The sequence below is a fragment of the Aquarana catesbeiana genome, linkage group LG02, assembly GCF_042186555.1.
Source record: "Aquarana catesbeiana isolate 2022-GZ linkage group LG02, ASM4218655v1, whole genome shotgun sequence".
In the NCBI taxonomy this organism is placed as follows: domain Eukaryota; kingdom Metazoa; phylum Chordata; class Amphibia; order Anura; family Ranidae; genus Aquarana; species Aquarana catesbeiana.
The window spans coordinates 811,355,318-811,382,042 of record NC_133325.1 but is presented as its reverse complement, the minus strand read 5'-3'; positions in this window follow the sequence as shown (position 1 = coordinate 811,382,042).

Genomic DNA, 26,725 nt, shown 5'->3' with positions numbered 1-26,725 from the left:
TTCAGTCTTCTTTTATTTGTTTAGCAAAAAATAAAAACCGCAGAGGTGATCAAATACCACCAAAAGAAAGCTCTATTTGTGGGAACAAAATGATAAAAATTTAGTTTGGGCACAGTGTAGCATAACCGCGTCATTGTCATTCAAACTGCGACAGCGCTGAAAGCTGAAAATTGGTCTGGGCAGGAAGGTGTCTAAGTGCCCTGTATTGAAGTGGTTAAGCCCAGCTTCTGAGCTACAAGTGATAGCTCGCAGCTCAGTGGCGTTGGGGGGGTGCACTGCCAGTTTACATAGCGGGGATCTCCATGTCCTGCTTACCCGGCGCAGCCAAGTGACACACGAGGTCCCGCCTCCTGGACCGGCTGTGCCGTCCATCATAGGAGCTGACCTGGTCCAGGAGACGGGACCTTGTGTGTCACTCAGCCGCGCCGGTGTCTGCTCTGTGTAAACTGGCTGTGGTGGCTCTCCTCTTCAGATGCCTGGGCACAACCAGCTGAGCCAGACAAGGCTGATGGGATGGGGTGGAGCACTGATGGGCACTGATGATGAGGCTGCATTAATGGGCACTGATGATGAAGCTGCATTCATGGGCACTGATGATGAGGCTGCATTGATAGACACTGACAAAAAAGGCTGCATTAATGGGCACTGATGTGCACTGATGATGGGGCTGAATTAATGGGCATTGATGATGAGGCTGCATTAATGGGCACTGATTGGCACTGATGATGAGGCTGCATTGATAGGCACTGATAAAGAGGCTGCATTTATGGGCACTGATAATGAGGCTGCATTAATGGGCACTGATGGGCACTGATGATGAGGCTGAATTAATAGGCACTGATGAGGAGGCTGCATTAATGGGCACTGATTGGCACTGAGGGGCACTGATGATGAGGCTGCATTATTGGGCACTGATTGACACTGATAATGAGACTGCATTAATAAGCACTGATGATGAGGCTGCATTATTGGGCACTGATGGGCACTGATGATGAGGCTCAATTAATGGGCACTGATGATGGGGCTGTATTATTGGGCACTGATTGGCACTGATGATGAGGCTGCATTGATAGGCACTGATAAAAAGGCTGCATTAATGGGTACTGATGATGAGGCTGCATTAATGGGTACTGATGATGAGGCTGCATTAATGGGCATAGCTGGGACTGCGCTGATAATCAGGACACTATTAATCAATGTGCTGATTATCAGTGTAGATGTCTATTATATACAAGCTGGTTATCAGCTCTCCTCTCCTCATGCTGTCAGCTTGAGGAAAGGAGTGCCGAAAACTAGTAAAGAGCTGCTAATTGGCTCTCTACCTCCATCTGTGATGAGCAGTGTCCCGGACACAAAGCGCGCCTTCTGTCAAGTGCGAAGTATGTGTGATCATGGGAGGCCATGACACGACGGTCTCCCAGAACTAGCTGGCTGCGTTGTAGCCATCATTCAGCTATAGCACGGTCAGCAAGTGGTTAAAACATTTTTTAACTGACAGCATCTGCAGATTGAAGCAAATGAATTTTATCTACACTTAAATGAAACAATGTTACTTTGTATCTCTCTATCTCCTGTCTGATCAATGTTTATAAACAATGTTACTTTGTATCTCTCTATCTCCTGTCTGATCAATGTTTATAAACAATGTTACTTTGTATCGCTCTATCTCCTGTCTGATCAATGTTTATAAACAATGTTACTTTGTATCTCTCTATCTCCTGTCTGATCAATGTTTATAAACAATGTTACTTTGTATCGCTCTATCTCCTGTCTGATCAATGTTTATAAACAATGTTACTTTGTATCGCTCTATCTCCTCTCTGATCAATGAAGAGAAGTTTTTGCTGAGCATCTGGGAAACATTTCGCATCACATCCCTTGTATAAACAAAGCATATCAGAGAAGAATTTTGAGATTTTAAAGGTGCACAAATACAACAAGAAAATAGAAAAATATAAATTTATTTGAAAAATATTAAATGCAATATGAGTACATGATATAACAAAAAATTCTGCGCTACCCAGGAAAGCAAGCAGCTAACACAGCCAATTATGTGCATAAACAGATTACAAATAAAGTGTAGCGCTAATATAAAAAGTCAAATAACCACATATTGGGGGTCATTTACTATAGCGCTAATAGCGCTAATTCGCACTAAAACGGTATTCACTATAGCGCTGGTGAGAAAATACTCCCAAAATCGAATTTACTATAGCTCCCTGAAACTAAATAGCGCCCAAACCCTTACTCTGCTAAAACCTAGAGAATTGCACATGGAAATAATGTTTAGAGGATGATATAATTGCCTAAATGGTCCTGAAATATGTGGTATATTATTTAAAGATTATCTGCTTTTAAACTGTGTGAAAAAGTGATTTCTACACTGAAATATCTTTAAAAGTCTGAAAAGTGAAAAATTCCCCGTTTTGGACAACTAGGTGCCAACACAACTGAGCATGCTCAGACCTGAAAATAACTCTCATTTTAACTCAAGTGTCTTTTTTAGCCGGAGCTATAGTAAATACCAAAATGAGAGCTAATTAGAGAGCATTTTTTGGGAGTTAAAATCTGCTCTTTCTGTGACTTTCCTTTGCAACATTGTTGCTTCTACTTAAAATATTTTGATTTTAATAATGCTAGAATGTGGAATGTTTTGATGTTTTGGTAAAATAGATTTTTCTGTCACTTTCACTTGTTACTCTCCATCTCACAACAATCTTCACCCCAAACTCACACAGGTGTCTTTACAATCCACAAACAATACCATTGCTGATGCAAATTTAAAATGAATCACAATTTTTTGTGCTTTTTATTATTTCCAAATATTCATAATTTGAGCCCAAAAAATGTGATATGTACCAACTTTAGAAAGCAAAATGTAATTCCCAAAAATTTGAGGGTCATATTCTTCTCTCACCCACAAAAAAACACCAAATATCACAGAATAAATCAAGAAGAATAACTCTTGAGTAATGTAATTCCATCACCTGTATGTCCATAGAAATGCAGTATTTATGTGTATTTATGTGTATTTATGTGTAGGAGGGTCTCACATGTGGCAGCTCCGTGGCTTAGAGGTTAGAACTTCTGCTTAGTATCCTTGAGGGTCTGGGTTCAAATCCCAACCATGTTACTTCATGTTGAGAAGTTGTCTCATCTCCCAGGTCCTATAACTATGTCAAAATGTAGTATTTATGTGTAGGAGGGTTCCACCACCATTGTAAGTCTTTTCCAGATACACTATATATCCAAAAGTATTGGGACGCCTGCCTTTACACACACATGAACTTTAATGGCAGCCCAGTCTTAGTCTGTAGGGTTAAAATTTGATTTGGCCCACCCTTTGCAGCTAGAACAGCTTCTGGGAAGGCTGTCCACAAGGTTTAGTGTGCCTATGGGAATGTTTGACCATTCTTCCAGAAGTGCATTTGTGAGGCTAGGCACTGATGTTGGATGAGAAGGCCTGACTCGCAGTCTCTACTCTAATTCAGCCAAAGGGTGTTCTATCAGGTTGAGGCCAGGACTCTGTGCAGGCCAGTCAAGTTTCTCCACCCCAAATTTGCTCATCCATGTCTTTACGGACCTTGTTTTGTGTACTAGTGTGCAGTCATGTTGGAACAGGAAGGGGCTTTCCCCAAACTGTTCCCACAAAGTTGGGAGCATGAAATTGTCCAAAATGTCTTGGTATGCTGACGCCTTAAGAGTTCCCTTATCTGGAACTAAGAGGCCAAACCCAACCCCTGAAAAACAACCCCACACCATAATCCCCCCCACCACCACCACCATAATCCCCCCCTCCACCAAATCATTTGGATCAGTGCACAAAGCAAGGTCCATAAAGACATGGATGAGTGATTTTGGGGTGGAGGAACTTGACTGGCCTGCACAGAGTCCTGACTTCAACACAACAGAACACCTTGGGGATGAATTACAGAGGAGACTGTAGGTCAGGCCTTCTCGTCCAACATCAGTGCCTGACCTCACAAATGCACTTGGAAGAATGGTCAAACATTCCCATAGACACCCTCCTAAACCTTGTGGACAAGAAGAGTTGAAGCTGTTATAGCTGCAAAGGGTGGGCCAAATGAGTTTTGAACCCAATACTAACACTGGGATGCCATTATAGTTCATGTGCATTTAAAGGCAGGCGTCCCAATACTTAGGCCAATGTATTGTATATTGCTTGTGACACTGAGCATGGCTATGGACTTAGGGCTGGTTCACACCACAGAGGTGCAGAGAACATGTGTGGAGCTGCCTGGTGGGTAAGTGGGTAGCAGTTCTGTCTAACAGCACCTGGGATGTTGGTTCAATTCCCCAACATGCTAATCCTTGTGTTGAAGTTTATATGTTCTCCCTGTGTGGGTTTCTCACCACAATCTAAAGACATGCTGGCATATTATTTGTCTCCTGTCGAAATAGGTTCTAATGTAGGAAAGTTAATTTTGGACTTTATATTGGAAGCTCATTGCAGCCAGGGACTGATGTTAATGTTTATTAGCACTAATCATGCCCAGGGACTTGGACATTTCAAATTTTAGGGTTTACACTGCACAGGTACATATGCTTAGAAAACTGTTGCTTTGTTTATGTGGATGCAAATGGACTATGTTCTTTGTCCTGTCGTTGGAGATTTGATGCACATATCCAAGGGCTAACAGAGTTGCAAATCCTATTATGTATTCCTACTCATCAGGTGTAGGGATGAGCTTCGTGTTCGAGTCGAACCCATGTTCGACTCGAACATCGGCTGTTCGCCCGTTCGCCGAATTGCGAACGATATGGGCCGTTCGCGCTAAATTCGTGTGGCGCGTCACGGCCCATAATTCACTGCGGCATCGCAGTGCATTGCTGGCTGATGATTGGCCAAGCATGCACTATGACCCGCATGCTTGGCCAATCACAGCGCCGTCAGTAGAGAGAGCTGTAATTGGCCAAAGCCAGGGTGGCTTTGGCCAATTATGGCTCAGGGGATTTAGTACACACCCCACACTATATAAGGCCGCCTGCACGGCGGCCCTGTGTAGTGTGTGTTCCGGTGTGCTGAGAGATAGAGAGAGAGAGAGACAGTGTCATTTCATTTGAGTTAGATAGATTAGGCAGAACAGTCAGTCAGTTAGCTGCACTTACAGTGTATTGTGTATATATATGCATCCCAGGTGTTGCATATATATATATACACTGTATTCAGTTTAGCTAGATCCGTTCCTGTTATCTTCTATCTAGACTATTTACATTTAATGCAGTGCGTCCTGCTCACAGTGTTCAGCTAGATCCGTTCCTGCTATTTACATTTAGTGCAGTGCGTCCTGCTCACAGTGTTCAGCTAGATCCGTTCCTGCTATTTACATTTAGTGCAGTGCGTCCTGCTCACAGTGTTCAGCTAGATCCGTTCCTGTTATCTTCTAGACTATTTACATTTAGTACAGTGCGTCCTGCTCACAGTGTTCAGCTAGATCCGTTCCTGTTATCTTCCTACTGACAGGCAGGCTTGTCTGGTTACAGTATATAAAGCTACCTGAAGAAAATTACAGGTGTTCTATCCCAGCTTAGTGCAGCTACAGGCCATTAGTATGTCTGGAAGGCCAAGAAGGAGAGGCAGACAGTCACAAGCCAATAAGAGAGGGCAAGCAGGCTCTGTGTCTAGTGCTGGTCGTGGAGACGGTGCATCCTCATCAGCACGTGGCCATGGGACACGCTTGGCCTTTTTTTCGGCAGCTGGCTGTGTTGAGCTGCAACATGCGGAAGACTTGGTCGAGTGGATGACCAAGCCGTCCTTTCAAACATCTAACTTACAAACGACTCCTACTTGCAAACGGAAGGAGACAACAGGAAGTGAGATGAAATCTACCCCTAGGAAGGGAAATTCTCTCCTGTAAGAGTTAATATGGGAAAAACATTTCTCCTTTCCACTGATGCTTTCCAATCCTTGTTCCACAAAAAACCCAAATTTTCAAAAAACATTTTTCATTGGGACAAAAAGTGAGGTGAAATCTTCTGAAGAGGAGCACAGACAGCAAAACAAATGTCACAGGGGTGATAACCCTTCCCTATGTTTTCCAAAAAGCTTAGAAAAGATTTTTTGGCTGGAGCTAAACACATTAAAAATGTACCCGTTCAAAATTACAAACAGATTCTACTTAACAACAAACCTACAGTCCCTGTCTTGTTTGCACCACCTGTATACTGCTGTTCAGAGTATATAGGGCCTGGTGGCCCCACACCTTTCCTTATTTTAATTTGGGTGCGGGGTTCCCCTTAATATCCATACAAGACCCAAAGGGCCTGGTAATGGACTGGGGGGTACCCATGCCGTTTGTCTCACTGATATTAATCCATATTGCCAGGACCCGACATTACATTAAACCCGCAAGCAGTTTTAAATGAGATTTTTTCCTTTAAAAATGACATTTGGTGCAGGGACTGTTCTAAACACGGGAAACACGCGTCACTTTACAGGCATACTATAGACACCCCCCAGGTACGATATTTAAAGGAATATTTCACTTTTTTTTTTTTTTTTTTTACTTTAAGCATCATTAAAATCACTGCTCCCGAAAAAACGGCCGTTTTTAAAAGTTTTTTTTGCATTGATACATGTCCCCTGGGGCAGGACCCGGGTCCCCAAACACTTTTTAGGACATTACCATGCAAATTAGCCTTTAAAATGAGCACTTTTGATTTCGAACGTTCGAGTCCCATAGACGTCAATGGGGTTCTAACGTTCGTGCGAACTTTCGGTCCGTTCGCGGGTTCTGGTGCGAACCGAACCGGGGGGTGTTCGGCTCATCCCTAATCAGGTGCAATCACTTTAGACATACATGAAGAGACAGATTGAAAGATACTGGCGGGCGTGTACTTCTATTGGGTGTGTCAGTGTGCTAACAATACAACCAACTTATATAAAGGCCTGCAGTAGGGGGGTTCGTTTGGCCTGAGAAGGTCAGGTTTTTTGCTGTGATTTGTGGGGGAGAAGGAATGACATTGGGGGATTTGATGAAATTCTTGTGCATTTTTTCAATCAAAAGTGGGTTTATGTGGCCATGCTGTCAATGTTGTGCGTGTATTGTTCCTGTCTGATCGTGCAAACATCGTTTGGAAGCATCTGCTGACCTACTCTTTTTGATCTCGTTTAATCGTGTACACCGAAATGCAGCTTCCAGCAGAACATGGTCATCAATGTATGTATGTGTGGATTGTGGGCTGGTGGTGGGTGTTTTGAATAAGTCTTTTGTAATATTATGTGGGAATGCTTTGTAAGAATGACTGTTAAGTATGTTTCTATAATCTTGCAGATAATGTGATGTGTTGCCCGCTATACACTGAAATTAAAGCTGTGTCCACTCTAAGGTTTTGTCTAATTTTAGATTGTAAGCTCCTATGAGCAGGGCCCTTAAAATTCCATTGCTAAATGTAGCACCATATATCCTGTCAATTTTTTTGAAGCTAGTAAATGTAAATTTTATTTTTTCTCTAGTCATCTTCCAGGACGGCACACCTGAGAGATGAGAGGCTCCTCCCTACAGGAAACACAATCAATCGACAGCTGTTTTAAGTCCCCACCCTTCCCCTTGATCCTCAGTTTTTGATTGTGTTTCTCCCTACACAGCGAAACCATTTGTTTTTTTCCAAATGACCCGAAGCCTGGGGCTGGTGGTCCCCCCTGGGAGCTGGACCAAATGCCTGGGGAAGGCCTACGGCCACATCACCCTGAAAGTGAAAGAGGGCGCCGCCTGCCCGATCTCGTATGATCTCGGAGGCAAAGCAGGGTCGGGCCTGGTTAGTACCTGATGGGCCTCTGGGTCTGGCCGGATATATTTATCCTTCCTGGGGGGTTCCCCTATCCTTTCCTCAGGGGGGACAGCAGAAACTGGAAGAGCCCCCCTGAGAGCTAAAGGCCCCTGGGTACAGTGGTGTCCCCAGAACTTCAGGGGCCTTTTTCCTGTCTCCCCCCCTTACCTGTCCGGGCGTCCGTTCAGACAGGGGTGCTGGCTGTCAGTTCTTTCCAGGCCCCCCGACTCCTGGGCCCCTGGTAGCTCGTGTGGGCTGCTGGGGAGGGCGCCGCCTGAACGACCCGCGTTCTTACCCAGGAGGGAAGGCTGAGAGTCAGCAGGAGCAGGCGCCCACATCCTCCTTTCGAGGAGGCACCAGTTCACTACGGTGGATGTCTGCCTAAACCACCTCCAGAATGGAATGAGGAATGTACGGCATTGCCCCCCCAAGGGTATATACTGACTGGCAGGACACAGCCTAACCTTGCAGCTCCCTATGGGGACAGCAGTTGGGGGGGCACTTTGGCGGCTATCCTCCTTGCGTGTGGACCATAAGGATGGAAAAGCAAGCCCGGTGGCTGTGGAAAAAGGGGAAGACTACAACGGTGAGTACTTTCCTTTACCTTGGGAATTTAGCTGCAAAATCCCCAATCCCAGCCAGATGGTTTCTGGGCATTTGAGATAATCTCCCCTGGGGTCTAGATTCAAATAGCCCAGAAGCTTCTGCTAAAAACACCAGCTATAGCTCCCTCTTACATCAGAGATGCTGTATGGTGGACAAGTGGTGCAGAGGAGCGAGTGTGCCTAAACCACCTCAGATGGGAAAGAGGTAGGTAAGGCATTTCTTCCCCTTCCCCCTGTATTTACTAAGTGGTGCAGTGCAGGACCTGGGGTCTGCATAACAAAATAGCCCAGAAGCTACTGCTAAAACCACCAGCCACAGCTCCCTCTTACAGCAGAGACACTGTGGTTATCACAACAGTAGGTTTCCAGACTCTCCCTACATGTCCGGTTGGGGGACATTAGTAGGGATGAATAGAGCGAAGGGGGGGGGGGACCTGGTAGATACAAAGAGTTCCTTACAGGCCAGGTATACCACTGAACAATTTATGGATTGTGCAATGGTTAAGGATTCAGGAGTAAGCTCTCCTGGTCAGCAGGTGCACTAGGTTATATGGCCCTATTAGCCCAGCTGCTAGGAATCTGAAGTCATAAGCTCCAACCTCCCACTCCACCTTTACATTGTGGTTATATTAAAGTGCAGGAGGTAAGAAAAACCTTTTTGTTGGTTTGGGCTACAGTCAACTCAGTGACAGATCTAAAGGCGATTTACCATATTAATAATGCATGTATCACCTTTTGTATTTCAGCCCTCTTTTTTTCCGTGGAGGGGCCTGGAGTTCTGGCTGCAGACGTCACATGTCAGAAAGCCTCAGCCCCTTACATTCAGGGATACTGGAACCATTTCCTAGGGTTGAAGCCCAGTAGGGTTATAGGACACTGGAGGAAGGCGATAAAGAATCACCCTACTTAGTAAGAACTTGGGAAGTTCTGTTCAGAGGAGTATTATGACCTGAAGATGAAGTATAAAGATGTCCACCCGACCGAATAGGTTACGGCTCGGTGCATGGCCTTCATCTCACCCTTCTAGCAGAACTAGATGTAGCAGTATAAGTGTTATACTCCAGATATGAACTTTATTCTCCTGAAGTAGGCACTCAGGCGTAAGTAAAGCCACAGAGTGGGCATGCCTTAAACCCAGGGATCAAGCCTCGGTTAATCTATTACCCTTAAGTAGGCTTCCCTTTAGTCTTTGCTGATGTAAAGATAAAAATGAACAAAAAAAAAAAAAAAAAAAAAAAGGTTGTCTGTTAGGGGCCCACCTTTTTTTGCAGTTTTAATTCCCTGAACAGGGTAGTGTTAAGACAGGCCCTCTTAGTGATCAATGAGTGTCCTTGTCTTACAACACAGGTCTCTGATTAATCTTTAGTGGTTCTAAGTAGCACCTACAGGCACAATAGGCCATGGTTGTTAGATGTGTGAGACAGGCAACATTGATAACCTACAAGTTTAACATGTTTTCTGATTCCATCTTTAAGAGCCCACTCCACCTAGGTCCTGCATCCGAAGCAGAGAAGGCAGGGACATCAGTGGAGTAGACCTGCAGACCAGCCGCATGATCCAGCTATAATACCTTCATCAAGCATATGGAGTGGAGGTAAAACTCACTGCAGAACCAAGGTCTGCCAAGAGGGTCTTGCAGTGGTCCCACCCTAAGTTAGGCCTGAGGTACTTGATTATCCTCTCAGGTGTGCCGTCCTGGAAGATGACTAGAGAAAATTGACAGTTACTTACCGATAACTGTTTTTCTAGGATATCTTCCAGGACGGCAGGCCTACTTCCCGCCCATTGGAGGAGGGAAAATGGTAGAACACTAGAAGTTGAGTACCTATGAGGAATGATTTCCCTTGTGAACCAGGTTCAGGAGTTACTTCTCTACAAACTGAGGATCAAGGGGAAGGGTGGGGACTTAAAACAGCTGTCGATTGATTGTGTTTCCTGTAGGGAGGAGCCTCTCATCTCTCAGGTGTGCCGTCCTGGAAGATATCCTAGAAAAACAGTTATCGGTAAGTAACTTCATTTTTTTTTTTCTGCTGGTAAAATAAAAGTACATTATTGAGCTTTTGTTGTGGTGGGGGGTTTTTTTTCTTTTTTTTTTTTCTTCTACTTTTCTTTCTGTTTGGTTTTTGTGGGTGGTGGTTTTGGGAAAGTGCAATATCTCTTATATTTTATTTCAATATGTATTTGTGCACCAAAAAATGAATCTCTTTGCCCTGGTACACATGCTACTTTGAAATTGGCTACTTCATTTAAAGCAGCATGATTTCAAAGTAGCAAGGTCAGCGTGATTTTAGGTGGCTTCATACACAAATGTCTATTGAAATCGCACCTGAAATCGGCAAAAGTAGTGCAGGAACTACTTTAGCAAATTGATGCGGTGCCACAAAAAAAGTTGCATCGATTGGAACAATGCCATTGCCAATAGTCATGCGATTTGATCTCTCAAATTGCATGACCAATCGCTCCAATGTAAGCCTAGGCTTCTGCACAACTGCAAGTTATATATAAAGATTCCACCTTTATCATTAACAGCTGTGGAGAATGGCAGGTAATGAATTCAGCTGGTGGATAGGCAGTGTTGTATGTGTCAGCTCTGGTTCACATTGGTGTGATTTGACCTGTCAAATCTGTGGCAATTGCACTGATCTAATTATTATTATTATACAGGATTTATATAGCGCCGACAGTTTACGCAGCGCTTTACAACATTAATTGGTGCGATTTGTATTGATATTGGTGCAGAAACCTGCACTGATGTCTCTGATGTTGCCCCCACAGTCGGGACTGACATACAGGAATGAAATTGTGTGAGTTCAGCTGGACGCTTTCCTCCTGCTGTCAGTGTGAACAAGGGCTCAAACTGGGCCTTTTGTCTTTGTAATTCACCTGCTGCTAACCCAGGGACACCATTTCTTATCAAACTCCCTTAAGTTTACCTTCAAATATATGTAGAAATACAGATTTGCATATCTGAAAATAAAAAATACTAATCATGGTTGAGATCAAATATTCGCAGCTGCAATCAAAAGCGTGGTTTCACCTTCTGACCTGGAAATTAGTCCTTGTATGCACCTAGAAGTTCCTGTGCTGGTCAGGATCTCCATCTAGGTGGACATGGCGAGGTCTCTTTAGCAGAGAGGAGGTGCTGCTCATTGGCCGGGTAAGTGTAGGATATGTACTTGTACTTAATCAATGTGGGGGTGGATGTGGTAGTTGGATTTGGTGTGGGTGGGGTTCATTGATTTGTTTGGCATCACCACACATTTGCTTCCGTCCCATGTGCACACATCACTTCCTGCATTGGTTCTGCTGATGTAAATCAGTAAGGACTATACAAGTATAAATGAGAGCTCCTTTTATTAAAATATATATGACTTGTTTCACAGCTGGGTGAATTTTCCAGCAAATTTGGACCTCCTGAGTTGCATGACAAGTTGTACCCCATGATTCTCAATGATAACCATTCATATCTGTGCTACTTTAAGTCGCACCAACTTCAAAGTAGTCCCTGTACTACTTTGGTGTAACTTGAGGTATATCGGGTACAATATTACACAGGCATTCCCAGAAGTTGGGGCCAAGTTGCAGCAGCAAAGTGGCAGCAAAATAGTGTGACTTTCAGGTCGCAGCCATGTGAATGAGATTCAAGGATAACACCTTTGAATTTGGCCCTATTGTCACTTGTGCATCCTGAAGGTGTAGCAAATTCGTCCCTGCACTACCTTGGTTTGACTTTGATGCAATTTGAGGTCCATACACCACAAGATTACACAGACATTGCTTCAAGTCATGACAAAGCTGTGCAATTTTAAGGTCGCACAAGTGCAAATGGGGCCTTATTCAAAGGTGTTATCAATTAATTGCATTAGGTTACTTTCACGCTTGGATGACTTTTCATGGAGCTTTGGACCTCAGAGTCACATGAAAAGTTGTCCCCCTTGATTTCCATGCATATTTATTAGAGCTGCACGATTAACCGTCATCGTGATTTTTTTCCCCTTTATGATCTTGAAAAAAGCGTTTCACGATTCTTGCTATGCAAAGAACTCTCTCTGCTCTTCTGAAGCCACAGCCGAAAAAACAGGAAGTCTGCCAAGAATTATAACATTCTTTATCAGTGAACTTAACTAGAAACCTTGTAACAATTTGTCAATGAAAAAGACTTCTGTGTAAGTGAGGAACGTTTTACCACTTAAACACTAAACATTTTTCTGACATTTGTTGGTTTCAGGTTAAAATCATATTATTTTTTTTTTTGCAAGAAAATTACTTAGAACCCCCAACATTATATATTTTTTTTAGTAGAGACCCTAGAGAATAAAATGGTGGTTGTTACAATATTTTATGTCACACTGTATTTGCGCCTTTCAAATGCAATTTTTTTTGGAATAAATTACTTTAATGAATTAAAAAAAAAAAAGAAAAGTTAGCCCAATTTTTTGTGGGATAATGTGAAAGATTTTACGTCGCGAGAATCGTGATCTTTTTATTCCAAGCAAAAAAATTGTGATTCTCATTTTGGCCAGAACCGTGCAGCTCTAATATCTATGCAACTTCACCCATGTTCACATAGGTCTGAATTGACATGTCAAATTGTAGGCCAAATCGGCGCCTATTGATGGCAATGGAACTGTCCGAATTGGTGCGACGCCACAACGATTCCCAAAAGTAGTTCCTGCACTACTTTGGGCGACTTCAGGGGGCGATTTCTTACCTCATAACTTTTTGAGATGGGTATAAGGGACACCTATTAGCAAAAGTAGGTAGGCATAGGACACCTTCTTAAAGGAGAACAGTTGGGACCTATGTGATTTCACTAGACATCTGTGCAGGAAAGTGCACTGATGTCTCTGAAATCGCTGACAAAGTCGGGCTGAGTCACACTTGTGCAACTTTGGACATCAGAGTCGTATAACAAGTCATACCCCATGATTTTCAATGTGCACCATTCATATCTGTGCGACTTCAAGTAACAATGACTTCAATGTAGTCCCTGTACTACTTTGGTCTGACTTTAATGCGAGTTGAGGTCCATAGACCTCAAGTTTACACAGGCATTCCCTGGAATTGCGGCAAAATTGCTGATGCAAAATCGTGGGAAAGTTGCGTGTCTTTCCCTGCGACTCCTGCGTCCATAGACCTCAAGATTACATAGGCATTGCTTAAAGTCGCATTAAAATCTCGCAACTTTCAGGTCGCACAAGTGTGAAAGGTGCTTAAGTCACTGTGCTCAAATGGCTGAAAATCACACAGATGGTATCACCTACTGAAAGCTTGCATTGTACTCAGCAGCATATGCTGAAAAGAGGCAAATGCCTATTAGCCAATGCCACATCGGCATGAGCATGGTTGTTACTATAATATTAATGCCTGAAATGCAAAACATTATTGTATAGAATCAAACATTAGTAAATGTATTTTCTCTGTAGGTATGTGCTCAGCTCTGTAGCATAGCGGTATACCCTGCTGTCCCCAAAAGTTCAAGCCATGAATTCAAATCCCACTGACAGCATCACCTCCTGGAAGTGTGCATTGTACTCAGAAGCATAATTAGCCAATGCACATCAGCTTGCTTTATTCCATATTTTAACTCTTCAAATGCATGCAATGGTATGTACTTATTCAATAATATTATGGTATGGAATTCCAAAATTCAAGGAAAAAAATGTCGTAGGGTCCCCCCAGTACATACCAGGCCCATCGGTATGGACTTTAAGGGGAACCCCACACCAAAATGTAAAATAAATTTGATGTGGGGCCCCCCAAAATCCATACCAGACCCTTATCTGAGCATGCAGCCTGGAGGTCAGGATAGGGGGGGACAGGTGAGCACCCTCCCCTTCTGAACCTTACCAGGCCAAATGCCCCAAAGCACCTTTTCCCCATGTTGATGGGGACAAGGGCCTCTTCCCGACAACCCTGGTCGGTGGTTGTCGGTCTGCAGGCAGGGGGTTTATCAGAATCTGGAAGCCCCCTTTAACAAGGGGGCTCCCAGAGCCTGCCCCCTATGTGAATAGGTTTGGGGTACATTTTACCCCTACCCATTCACCAAAAAAAAGCAGTGAAATGTAAAAAAATCAATAGCCGGTTTTTGACAAGTCCTTTATTGTAAAATAGCTCCGAGCTGTCTTCTCCAGATGTTGTCTCTCCCTCCTCCATCTTCTCCCTGAGCTGTATTCTGCCAGAGCCGTCTCTCCTTCCACCACCATCTTCTCCATCTGCTGTGTTCTTCCGCACCGCTGGTTACCCTCTAATAAAAAAAGCTGCTTATCTTCCATGGTGGTCTTCCTCCGCTGTGTTGTCACCCGCTGTGTGGCGTCTCTTACATAGCCATGGAGCGGACTCTCCGGGTGACATTATCGGATGGCCACAGAAGACCGCTACAAGAAGAGCGGCTTTTTTTTTTATTAGTGGGTAATCGGTTGCGCTGAAGAACACATCAGCGGGAGAAGATGGTGGCAGCAGGAGAGACAGCTCAGGGAGAAGAAACATCAAACACTAGTGAATGTATTTTCTATGTATGACTTTGCTACACCCAATAGGCTAGCGGTCAGCACTTCTACCTTGAAGAACTCATGGGTTCAAATCCTCACAGAGAAATACTAAAAGATTGAATTGGTGAAAAAAAAGCAAATGACTATTAGCCAATTAGCCAAAGCAGCATATGCTGAAAATAGGTGAATGCCAATTAGCCAATGCACTTTAAATTTGGCTGATTCTATTATATTAACTCTTCAAATGCATGCAATGATATGTAAGTATTCAATACTATTATGGTGTGAAATTCCAAACACCACACACTAACTAATGGGCACATTACATTTTTTTGTTTGTTCATTTTAATTCGCTTGTGCACCGAAAAAATAAACACAGCTGGGGGATGGTAGGTTGGCTGGTATTTGAACTTGTACTGTGAGTGCTGTGGAGACATCTGAGCAGACCACTAAGCCATTGTGCTAAGTATGAGACCTGCAGAATAGTGTAGTATGATTAAAGAATGAATATAAATAATTACCGCTTTATAGTCACCTAAATTAAAAAATAAAAAACAACATACAACGAATAGGTAACCTAAATGTTTAATACATGTAACTTTACACAATAGCAGACATTACTATGTAATAATCATTCATAACTGCATTAGTTAGCAAAAGAAGGAAAAAACTAGGAATACAAATTGCAACATACATCAATAGATGCACACGAGGTAGAGCACATCTCACATAAAGATGTTTCTTTCACATACATGGATCATGGTTACAGTGCAGTGCTATATAACAACTTGGTTGGAATTGGCATTTGCATATACGCGGAAGCGCTAATTAGCGCCGGCTTAGAATTTACTAACATGTGTTTCTCACTAATAGCGCTAGTTTTTCATTCACACATTCGCCTGTTGAAATTTTATTTGGCTAAAATGGGAGCTATTATTTGCCATAGTGCCCAGTACTTCCTGGCGCTATAGTAAATGACCCCCATAGATTTTAAAGGTGTTCGCGTGCTCGAACAAACTTTTTTCCTGTTCACATGTTCTGGTGCGAACCAAACGGGGGGGGTCAGCTCATCCCTACCTAGCAGTAAAAAGGGTCGCTGGTTCGTATTCCCAACCACACCACAACACTACCTGCCTGGAGTTTGCATGTTCTCCCTGTGCCTGTGTGGGTTTCCTCCGGGTACTCCGGTTTCCTCCCACACTCCAAAGACATGCTGGTAGGTTAATTGGCTTCTGTCTAAATTGGCCCTAGTATATGAATGTGAGTTAGGGACCTTAGATTGTAAGCTCCTTGAGGGTAGGGGCCCATGTGAGTGTATAATATATATGTAAAGCACTGCATAAATTGACGTTACTATAGAAGTACCATAAATAAAAATAAATAAGTCTTCACTAATATTATGGTGTGAATCTCCAAAACACCATACACTAGCTAACAAGCAGTTTACCTTTGATAAACTTTATTGTATGGTATATAAACCATCAAACACTAGTAAAAGTATTTTGTAGATATAATTGTGCTCAGCCCAATAGGCTAGCAATTAGCACCTCTACCTTCAAAAATTCAGGTATTGAAAGTCTCATGGGTTCAAATCCCACAGAAGAATCCTAAAAGATTACTATTGGTGGAGAAAAGGAGAATGACTGTTAGCCAATTAGCCAAAGCAGCATACAGTGAATGCCAAGTAGCCAATACACTTTAATGTGGTTGATATTATTGTATTAACTCTTCAAATGCTTGCAATGGTATGTAAGTATTCACTAATATTATGGTGTGAATCTTCAAACACCACACACTAGCTAACAAGCAGTTTACATTTGATAAACTTTATTGTATAGTATATAACACATCAAACACTAGTAAAAGTATTTTGTATGTATAATTGTGCTCAGCCCAATAGGCTAGCAGTTAGCACCTCTACCTTCAAACATTCAGGTATTGAAAGACTCATGGGTAAAAATCCTAAAAGATTGCATTGGTGGGAAAAGGAGAATGCCAGTTAGCCAAAGCAACACAAATATATGTATATATATATATATATATATATATATATATATATATATATATATATACTGAAAATAGGTAGTAGCCAATGTACTTTAATGTGAAAGTTTTTATTGTATTAACTCTTTAAATGCATGCAATGGTATGTAAGTATTCAATTATATTATGATGTGACATTCCAAACACCACACACTAGCTAAAGGGCAGTTTACATTTCTTTGTTTATTTTAATTCACTTGTGCACTGCAAAAATAAACACAGCTGGTGGATGGTAGGTTGGCTGTTGTTTGAACTCGTAGCATGAGTGCTGTGAAGATATCCAAGCAGACCACTAAGCCATTGTGCTAAGTACAAGACCTGCATAATAGTGTAGTATTATTAAAGAATGAACATAAATAATTACTGCTTTATAGTCAACTAAATTAATAAATAATAAATCAAAAACATGAAAAAAACAACATACAACAAATAGGTAACCTAAATGATTAATACATGTAACTTTACATAATAGCAGACATTACTATGTAATAATCATTCAGAACTGCATTTCTTAGCAAAAGAAGGAAAAAAAAAACTAGGAATACTAAATTGCAATATAAATCAATAGATGCACGGGAACAAGAGCACATCTCTGATAAAAATGTTTCTTTCACATACATGGATCATGGCTACAGTACAGTGCTATATAACAACTTGATAAGAATTGGCATTTGTATATACGCGGAAACGCTAATTAGCGGCAATTTAGAATTTACAAACGTTTGTTCCCCGTACTTCCTGGAGTTATAGTAAATGACCCCCATTGTATTCAAATATATCCTGAAAAATTCAGTACTTTTTGTTAAAAAAAAAAAAGTAGTGAACGTTATTCACTATTTTTTTTAAATATGACATTGGAGACATGACTTCATATCTCTTACTTTATGTCAATGTTACCTTCTTATTGCAACAACTTTGTTTACAAGAAGACATTTATTTATGACATTATAGAAACCAGGCTTGAGGCCTAGTCAAACCTTTCCCGCACTTGAGCATTCCCACCCCTAGGCCAAGCCCGGAGATAGGTAGGCTGTACTAAGACTGAGCACATGGCAATGACTTCATATATCTGCATGGACTGAAGTCCCAGCTAAAAGCCCCATGGAGGGGATGCCATGTAAAGGAAGGATTGTTAGTCCTAACTTCAGAATATGGGATGGTAGAGCTCCAAATGTAAACGCTTTCCTACTAAAGAGATGAGCAGCACCTGGCAGGAGCCAATACAACTGTCCATCTGTGTATAATATTGTCACCGTCCATCCCCCTCCATTCATCAATCAGAGTTTTATCTATCCCTCTGCCTGGATATAGAAGAGCCCACAGGAGGAGGACATGGAGGGGGCACATTGCTGTAGTCGGGGTATCTATGATATGTATTCTATCTGATAATAATACTGTATTAGCACCTCTTTATAATGTTTTTACATACCTGTGCCTGGATAGAGAAGAGCCCACAGGAGAAGGACACGGAGGGGACACAGGAGAAGGAGAAGGACACGGAAGGGACACATTGCTGCAGTCTGGTCTGGTGTCTGGTCTTTGTGGGAAGAATGGAAGTTATAAAGAACTCAAAGCGGAAGAAGGTTTTTCACCACAAGACGTTTATTTCCTCAGAATTTTATGGACAAAAACAACATGAAATCTCATTACTTTGGTGAAGCTCCTTTGGCACCAATTACAGCCTCAAGTCTTGTTGACTATGATGCTACAAGCTTGGCACTCCTATTTTTGGGCAGTTTCTCCCATTCTTCTTTGCAGGACCTCTCAAGCTCAACAGTTGTATGGGGAGCGTCGGTGCACAGCCATTTTCAGATCTCTCTAGAGATGTTCAATCGGGTTCAAGTCTGGACTCTGACTGGGCCACTCAAGGACATTCAGAGTTATCTTGTAGCCACTCCTTTGTTATCTTGGCTGTGTGCTTTGGGTTGTTGTACTGTTGGAAGATGAACCTTCACCCCAGTTTGAGGTCTAAAGTGCTCTGGAGCAGGTTTTCATCAAGGATATCTCTGTACATTACTCCATTCATCTTTCCCTCAATCCTGACTAGATCCTTCCACTGAAAAATATCCCAGCAGCATGATGCTGCCAACACCATGCTTCACAGTAGGGATGGTATTGGCCAGGTGATGAGCAGTGCCTGGTTTCCTCCCACACAACACTTCCCATTCAGGCCAAAGAGTTCAATCTTTGTTTCATCAGACCAGAGAATTGTGTTCCTCATGATCTGAGAGTCCTTCGGGTGTCTTTTGGCAAACTCCAGGTGGGCTGTCCTGTGCCTTTTACTGAGGAGTGGCTTCCGTACGGGCACTCTACCATACAGGCCTAATTGGGGGAGTGCTGCAGAGATGGTTCTTCTTCTGGAAGGTTCTCCTCTCTCCACAGAGAAATGCTGGAGCTCTGTCAGAGTGACCATAGGGCTCTTGGACACCTCCCTGACTAAGGCCCTTCTCCCCTGATCGCTCAGTTTGGCCGGGTAGCCCACTCTAGGAAGAGTCCTGGTGGTTCTTCCATGTATGGATGATGGAGGCCACTGTGCTCATCCTTGGACTTTATGGCTTGGCTCTGACATGCACTGTTAACCTTATATAGACAGTTGTGTGCCTTTCCAAATCATGTTCAATCAACTGAATTTACCACAGGTGGACTCCAATTAAGTTGTAGAAACATCTCAGGGATGATCAATGGAAACAGGAAGCACCTGAGATCAATTCTGAGTGTCATGGCAAAGGCTGTGAATACTTATGTACAATGGATTTGTTTTCTTTTACATTTCTACTAAATTTGCAAAGATTTCAAACAAACTTCGTTCACGTTGTCATTATGGGGTATTGGATTAAGGGGATGTAGACGTGGCGCTATTTCCCTTTAAATGTGTATAAAAATAAAATGTTAGGGATAGTTGGCTGGGTCCTAATGTGGAGACCCTCCCATAAATGGTGTAGTCAAAAACAGAAAGTGGTGGGTGTACTACACCCTCTGTCTCTACCAATCTATAGAAACATAGAGATGGAGGGGAATATATAAACTGCGAAGTGGAAGGTAGTGGTGTGAGATCACCATGTGAATATACTGCACCTTGTGTGCTAAATAGACTGTGTTACACCCTCTGTCTGTTGGTCTCAAAGTGTGTTTGAAAAAACTAATACAGATGACATCTTGAATGATGAAACGCATAGAGCGTCATTGCGTCACTTCCGGTCTGAGCGGCGATTGTTGTTTACACAGCGCCGGCTCTTGTTTTATCTTCTTGCATGTTAAAAACATTGTAAATGTGAGTATATTTCCTAAACTTTTTATCAAATAAAGCCTTTTTTAAACAATATCACACTATGGGTATTACTCTTTCCCTTATGTGACATCTCGGTGGAAAAGCCAGCAAAACCGGTACATCGAGCCACACCAGAAAGGCAGAGGGAGATTAGGGAAGTAAACAAGTGGCTGAAGAGGTGGTGTAGTAAGGAGGGGTTTGGGTTCCTGGAGGACTGGGCCGACTTCTCAGTCGGTAACCGGTACTATAGAAGGGACGGACTGCACCTAAATGAGGAGGGTGCAGATCTGCTGGGAATGAAGATGGCCAAAAAGTTAGAGGGGTTTTTAAACTAGGCGATGGGGGGGAGGGTCCAGAGACAGTGATAGCCAGCGCGGAAGATATTCCAGAGGGTAGTATTGGGGGCATTAGTGGTAGGTTAACCAAAGCACAAAAACACAAGGTGAGTATAGTAGCAAGTCCTAGTTGCAATCTTGAAACACCCAATACGAGGACAATATGCGACCGGTCTAAACTATGTGGCATGTTCACCAATGCCAGGAGCATGGCAGACAAGATGGGTGAACTAGAGATACTGTTGTACGAGGAGGATTTGGATTTTGTGGGAATTTCAGAGACCTGGTTCAACAGCTCTCATGATTGGCTGGCAAACATTCAAGGGTATACCCTATACCGCAAGGATAGAGAGGGTAAAAAAGGGGGAGGGGTATGCCTATATATCAAGAATAATGTACAAGTGAATGTGAGAGATGACACCACTGAGGGAGCTAGGGAGGAGGTGGAATCTTTATGGGTAGAGCTCCAAAGGGATGAAGCTAAGGGGAAAATAATACTGGGAGTATGCTATAGGCCCCCTAACCTGAGGGAGGAAGTGGAGACGGATCTCTTATCACAAATTGGAGTAGCAGCAAGGATGGGAAGTGTTATCATAATGGGGGATTTTAATTATCCAGACATAGACTGGGCGGAGGGAACCGTGCATTCATTTAAGGCTCGCCAGTTCCTTAATGTCTTGCGGGACAATTTGATGGGTCAGATGGTAGACGCACCAACTAGAAATAAAACCTTACTAGATCTACTGATTACCAACAATACAGACCTGATCACAGATGTGGAAATACGGGGCAATTTAGGTAACAGTGATCACAGGTCAATTCGTTTCAGTATAAATCACACAAATAGGAAACATGAAGGGAACACAAAGACACTGAATTTCAAAAGAGCCAACTTCCCTAAACTACAAACCTTGCTAAAAGGCATAAATTTGGATAAAATATTAGGAACAAAAAATACGGAGGAGAGATGGGTTTGCTTTAAGAGCATATTAAATAAGGGCATTAGCCAATGTATCCCATTGGGTAATAAATTTAAAAGAGCGAACAAACATCCTGGATGGCTTAACTCCAATGTAAAAATGCATATAAAAGCAAAGGAGAAGGCCTTAAAAAAATACAAGGTTAAGGGATCATCCTCAGCATTCAGACTTTATAAAGAATGCAATAAGAAATGTAAGGGTGCAATTAGGACGGCTAAGATAGAACATGAAAGACACATAGCGGAGGAGAGCAAAAAAAATCCCAAGAAATTCTTTAAGTATGTAAACAGTAAAAAAGGGAGGACAGACCATATTGGCCCCATAAAGAATGAGGAAGGACATCTGGTTACAAAGGATGGGGAGATGGCGAAGGTATTGAATTTATTCTTCTCAGTCTTCACGAGTGAATCGGGGGGACTTCAGTAACCAAAACTGCAGTATTTATCCTCATGACACAACACAGGTAGCACCTACATGGTTAACAGAGGACGGAATTAAAATTAGACTTGAGAAACTTAACATTAATAAATCACCGGGACCAGATGGCTTGCATCCGAGGGTACTTAGGGAACTCAGTCAGGTGATTGCCAGACCGTTGTTCCTAATTTTTACAGACAGTCTATTGACTGGAATGGTACCAGCTGATTGGAGAAAAGCCAATGTAGCACCAATATTTAAAAAGGGCCCAAAAATACATCCCTGGGAATTACAGACCAGTTAGCCTAACATCAATAGTATGTAAACTCTTGGAGGGGATGATAAGGGACTATATACAAGATTTTAGTAATAAGAACGATATCATTAGCAGTAATCAGCATGGATTCATGAAGAATCGTTCTTGCCAAACCAATCTATTAACCTTCTATGAGGAGGTGAGTTGCCATCTAGATAAAGGAAGGCCCGTAGACGTGGTGTATCTGGATTTTGCAAAAGCATTTGACACAGTTCCCCATAAACGTTTACTGTACAAAATAAGGTGCGTTGGCATGGACCATAGGGTGAGTACATGGATTGAAAACTGGCTACAAGGGCGTGTTCAGAGGGTGGTGATAAATGGGGAGTACTCAGAATGGTCAGGGGTGGGTAGTGGGGTTCCCCAGGGTTCTGTGCTGGGACCAATCCTATTTAATTTGTTCATAAACGACCTGGAGGATGGGATAAACAGTTCAATCTCTGTATTTGCAGACGATACTAAGCTAAGCAGGGCAATAACTTCTCCGCAGGATGTGGAAATCTTGCAAAAAGATCTGAACAAATTAATGGGGTGGGCGACTACATGGCAAATGAGGTTCAATGTAGAAAAATGTAAAATAATGCATTTGGGTGGCAAAAATATGAATGCAATCTATAGACTGGGGGGAGAACCTCTGGGGGAATCTAGGATGGAAAAGGACCTGGGGGTCCTAGTAGATGATAGGCTCAGCAATGGCATGCAATGCCAAGCTGCTGCTAATAATGCAAACAGAATATTGGCATTAAAAAGGGGATCAACTCCAGAGATAAAACGATAATTCTCCCGCTCTACAAGACTCTGGTCCGGCCGCACCTGGAGTATGCTGTCCAGTTCTAGGCACCAGTCCTCAGGAAGGATGTACTGGAAATGGAGCGAGTACAAAGAAGGGCAACAAAGCTAATAAAGGGTCTGGAGGATCTTAGTTATGAGGAAAGGTTGCGAGCACTGAACTTATTCTCTCTGGAGAAGAGACGCTTGAGAGGGGATATGATTTCAATTTACAAATACTGTACTGGTGACCCCACAATAGGGATAAAACTTTTTCGCAGAAGAGAGTTTAATAAGACTCGTGGCCACTCATTACAATTAGAAGAAAAGAGGTTTAACCTTAAACTACGTAGAGGGTTCTTTACTGTAAGAGCGGCAAGGATGTGGAATTCCCTTCCACAGGCGGTGGTCTCAGTGGGGAGCATTGATAGCTTCAAGAAACTATTAGATAATCACCTGAATGACCACAACATACAGGGATATGTAATGTAATACTGACACATAACCACACACATAGGTTGGACTTGATGGACTTGTGTCTTTTTTCAACCTCACCTACTATGTAACTATGTAACTATGTTTCTCAGATTGCCCAGCAGAACTCCACACAGCTGCACAGTGGCTCACACTCTGAAGGCATAACACCCCTGGGGGGGTAATGTCATCTGGTGAGTGCAATCACATTATCAACTCGGATAATATCACCTGGCACCACTGTCATTTGAAAGGATAATCAGCACCACATTTTGATGAAGCACTGGACAATGTTTTTTGAGCACAAGTCACTTTATTTATTGTATGGACTAATTTACTAATGACTTAGTGTTTGCAACAATTTCATCATTTGTTCTGGTTTTGAATGTGGTCTTACTGTAGTGTAACACAGAGACGTATATTGAATTGTGCATTCACATTTTTTATTTTTCATTATATTTATAAATACTTTTTATTCTATTTTTCAGGTTTTGGCTTTGTTTACTTATTTGTTGACACATTGGATTTTTATTCACATACCAGATTTCTGACACAGCAGATATCCACATTTATCACTTTGCCAACTAGGGATTAGATCACTCTATTGTGGATCATAGATTTCAGTCTGCGGACTCCAGAGGGTGTAGCACATAGTTGGACACCCTATCTGAAGTTCAGCACCTTCAAACACACACACACCGACAGAGGGTGTAACACCATTTATGCATATAGGTTATTTTTGATTTTTGACCCTAGGGGGTGCAACGCTAATAGTGGTTTGCTGAACCAGAGGTTTAATATATCAGGTAGTTGCATTTGTTTAGATGTTTGGCACTTATAATTTTGTATTTGTTTTTTCAAACACACTTGCCAATCTCTAATATCCCCTTTTCACTTTCTGTTTGTGGATTCCGTAACGCAGTATCATTTTACGTTTTTCTATTATGGGGTATTGTTTGTAGAATTTTGAAGAAAATAATGAATTTAATCCATTTGGAATAAGGCCGTAACATAACAAAATGTAGAAAAAGCAGTGTACGATTTTTGCCACCAGATTTTGCAGGATTGAACTAGTGAGAGACTGGTGGAATACATTCAGGTAGTGTATAGCTTAGTTCATCGGGACAGATTTTCTTTTAAAGAAATACAGCCTCTGGTTCAGGTTTTTTTCTGAATTAGCTTTGCCTGCTACCTCTCATGGCCATGATGTTTCCCTTTCATATGCCTCAGGTTGAGTCTTTGGTGTGGTTGCTGGAAGATGATACAGCTGCTTTCTTTGAACAATACTCAGCTTGTCCATTTTTGATGTGCTTTCCCTTGTCAGACAAGGGAACTGTAACTTTGTTCCGCCTCTTCTCCAAGTTTGGTCGGAGGTACTATCCCCAGTTTCAGTTCATTCATATCAATTCAGATCTACCTCTGGTGATCCACTGTCCATAGCCAAGCTTGCTTCTGGTGATCTGCTGTCAAGCCTGCCTCTGGTGATCCGCTGTCAAGCCTGCCTCTGGTGATCTGCTGCCAAGCCTGCTTCTGGTGATCTGCTGCCAAGCCTGCCTCTGGTGATCTGCTGTCAAGCCTGCCTCTGGTGATCCGCTGTCAAGCCTGCCTCTGGTGATCTGCTGCCAAGCCTGCTTCTGGTGATCTGCTGCCAAGCCTGCCTCTGGTGATCTGCTGTCAAGCCTGCCTCTGGTGATCTGCTGTCAAGCCTGCTTCTGGTGATCTGCTGCCAAGCCTGCCTCTTGTGATCTGCTGCCAAGCCTGCCTCTGGTGATCTGCTGCCAAGCCTGCCTCTGGTGATCTGCTGCCAAGCCTGCCTCTGGTGATCCGCTGTCAAGCCTGCCTCTGGTGATCCGCTATCAAGCCTGCTTCTGGTGATCTGCTGTCAAGCCTGCCTCTGGTGATCAGCTGCTAAGCCTGCCTCTGGTGATCTACTGCCAAGCCTGCTTCTGGTGATCTGCTGCCAAGCCTGCCTCTGGTGATCTGCTGCCAAGCCTGCCTCTTGTGATCTGCTGCCAAGCCTGCCTCTTGTGATCTGCTGCCAAGCCTGCCTCTGGTGATCTGCTGCCAAGCCTGCCTCTTGTGATCTGCTGCCAAGCCTGCCTCTGGTGATCTGCTGCCAAGCCTGTCTCTGGTGATCTGCTATCAAGACTGCTTCTGGTGATCTGCTGTCAAGCCTGCCTCTGGTGATCAGCTGCTAAGCCTGCCTCTGGTGATCTGCTGTCAAGCCTGCCTCTGGTGATCTGCTGCCAAGCCTGCCTCTGGTGATCCGCTGTCAAGCCTGCCTCTGGTGATCCGCTGTCAAGCCTGCCTCTGGTGATCTGCTGTCAAGACTGCTTCTGGTGATCTGCTGCTAAGCCTGCCTCTGGTGATCAGCTGCTAAGCCTGCCTCTGGTGATCAGCTGCTAAGCCTGCCTCTGGTGATCAGCTGCTAAGCCTGCCTCTGGTGATCAGCTGCTAAGCCTGCCTCTGGTGATCAGCTGCTAAGCCTGCCTCTGGTGATCAGCTGCTAAGCCTGCCTCTGGTGATCAGCTGCCAAGCCTGCCTCTGGTGATCTGCTGCTAAGCCTGGCTCTGGTGATCGGCTGCTAAGCCTGCCTCTGGTGATCTGCTGCCAAGTCTGCCTCTGGTGATCAGCTGCTAAGCCTGTCTCTGGTGATCCACTGCAAGCCTTCCTCTGGTGATCTGCTGTCTTCTGCCAAGCTTGCATGTGATCTGTTGCCAGCTGCTTAACCAGCCTGTGATTATCTGCTGCCCGCTGCCCAGCTGGTCTTTGCTGATTCTCTAGCCACTGCTCAGCCAAACTTTGTTGATTTCTGGGTTGCTGCCCAGCTGGACAATGTAGATTCCCTACCTGCTGTCCAGCTGCACTCTGTTAACAAGGTTAAGCTTCCATCTTCTGATGGGTCTGAAGCATCCGAATTTCCATTGTTGTCATGTGGCTTGCATGGATTACTGTTGGATTATTATTTGGTTTAAGATCCCTATTGTTGCCTGTCTCAAATTCTTTTTGCAGCCATATACTCCTGTTGTGCCAAGGCTGGGATGTCCAGATACCCACATAAATGTGAGAGCTTTGTTTTTGTGGTTCATTGAAGGTTAATAAACTTTGGCGGGGATAGGAAGCCATGGGATGCCCACTTGACCTCAGAACAAACTTCAGGGACAACTTTTCCTATATACAGTCTCTATATAAAGCTCCTCCTCTTCCTCCAGCCTGAGGAGGAGAAGCTCCTCCTCC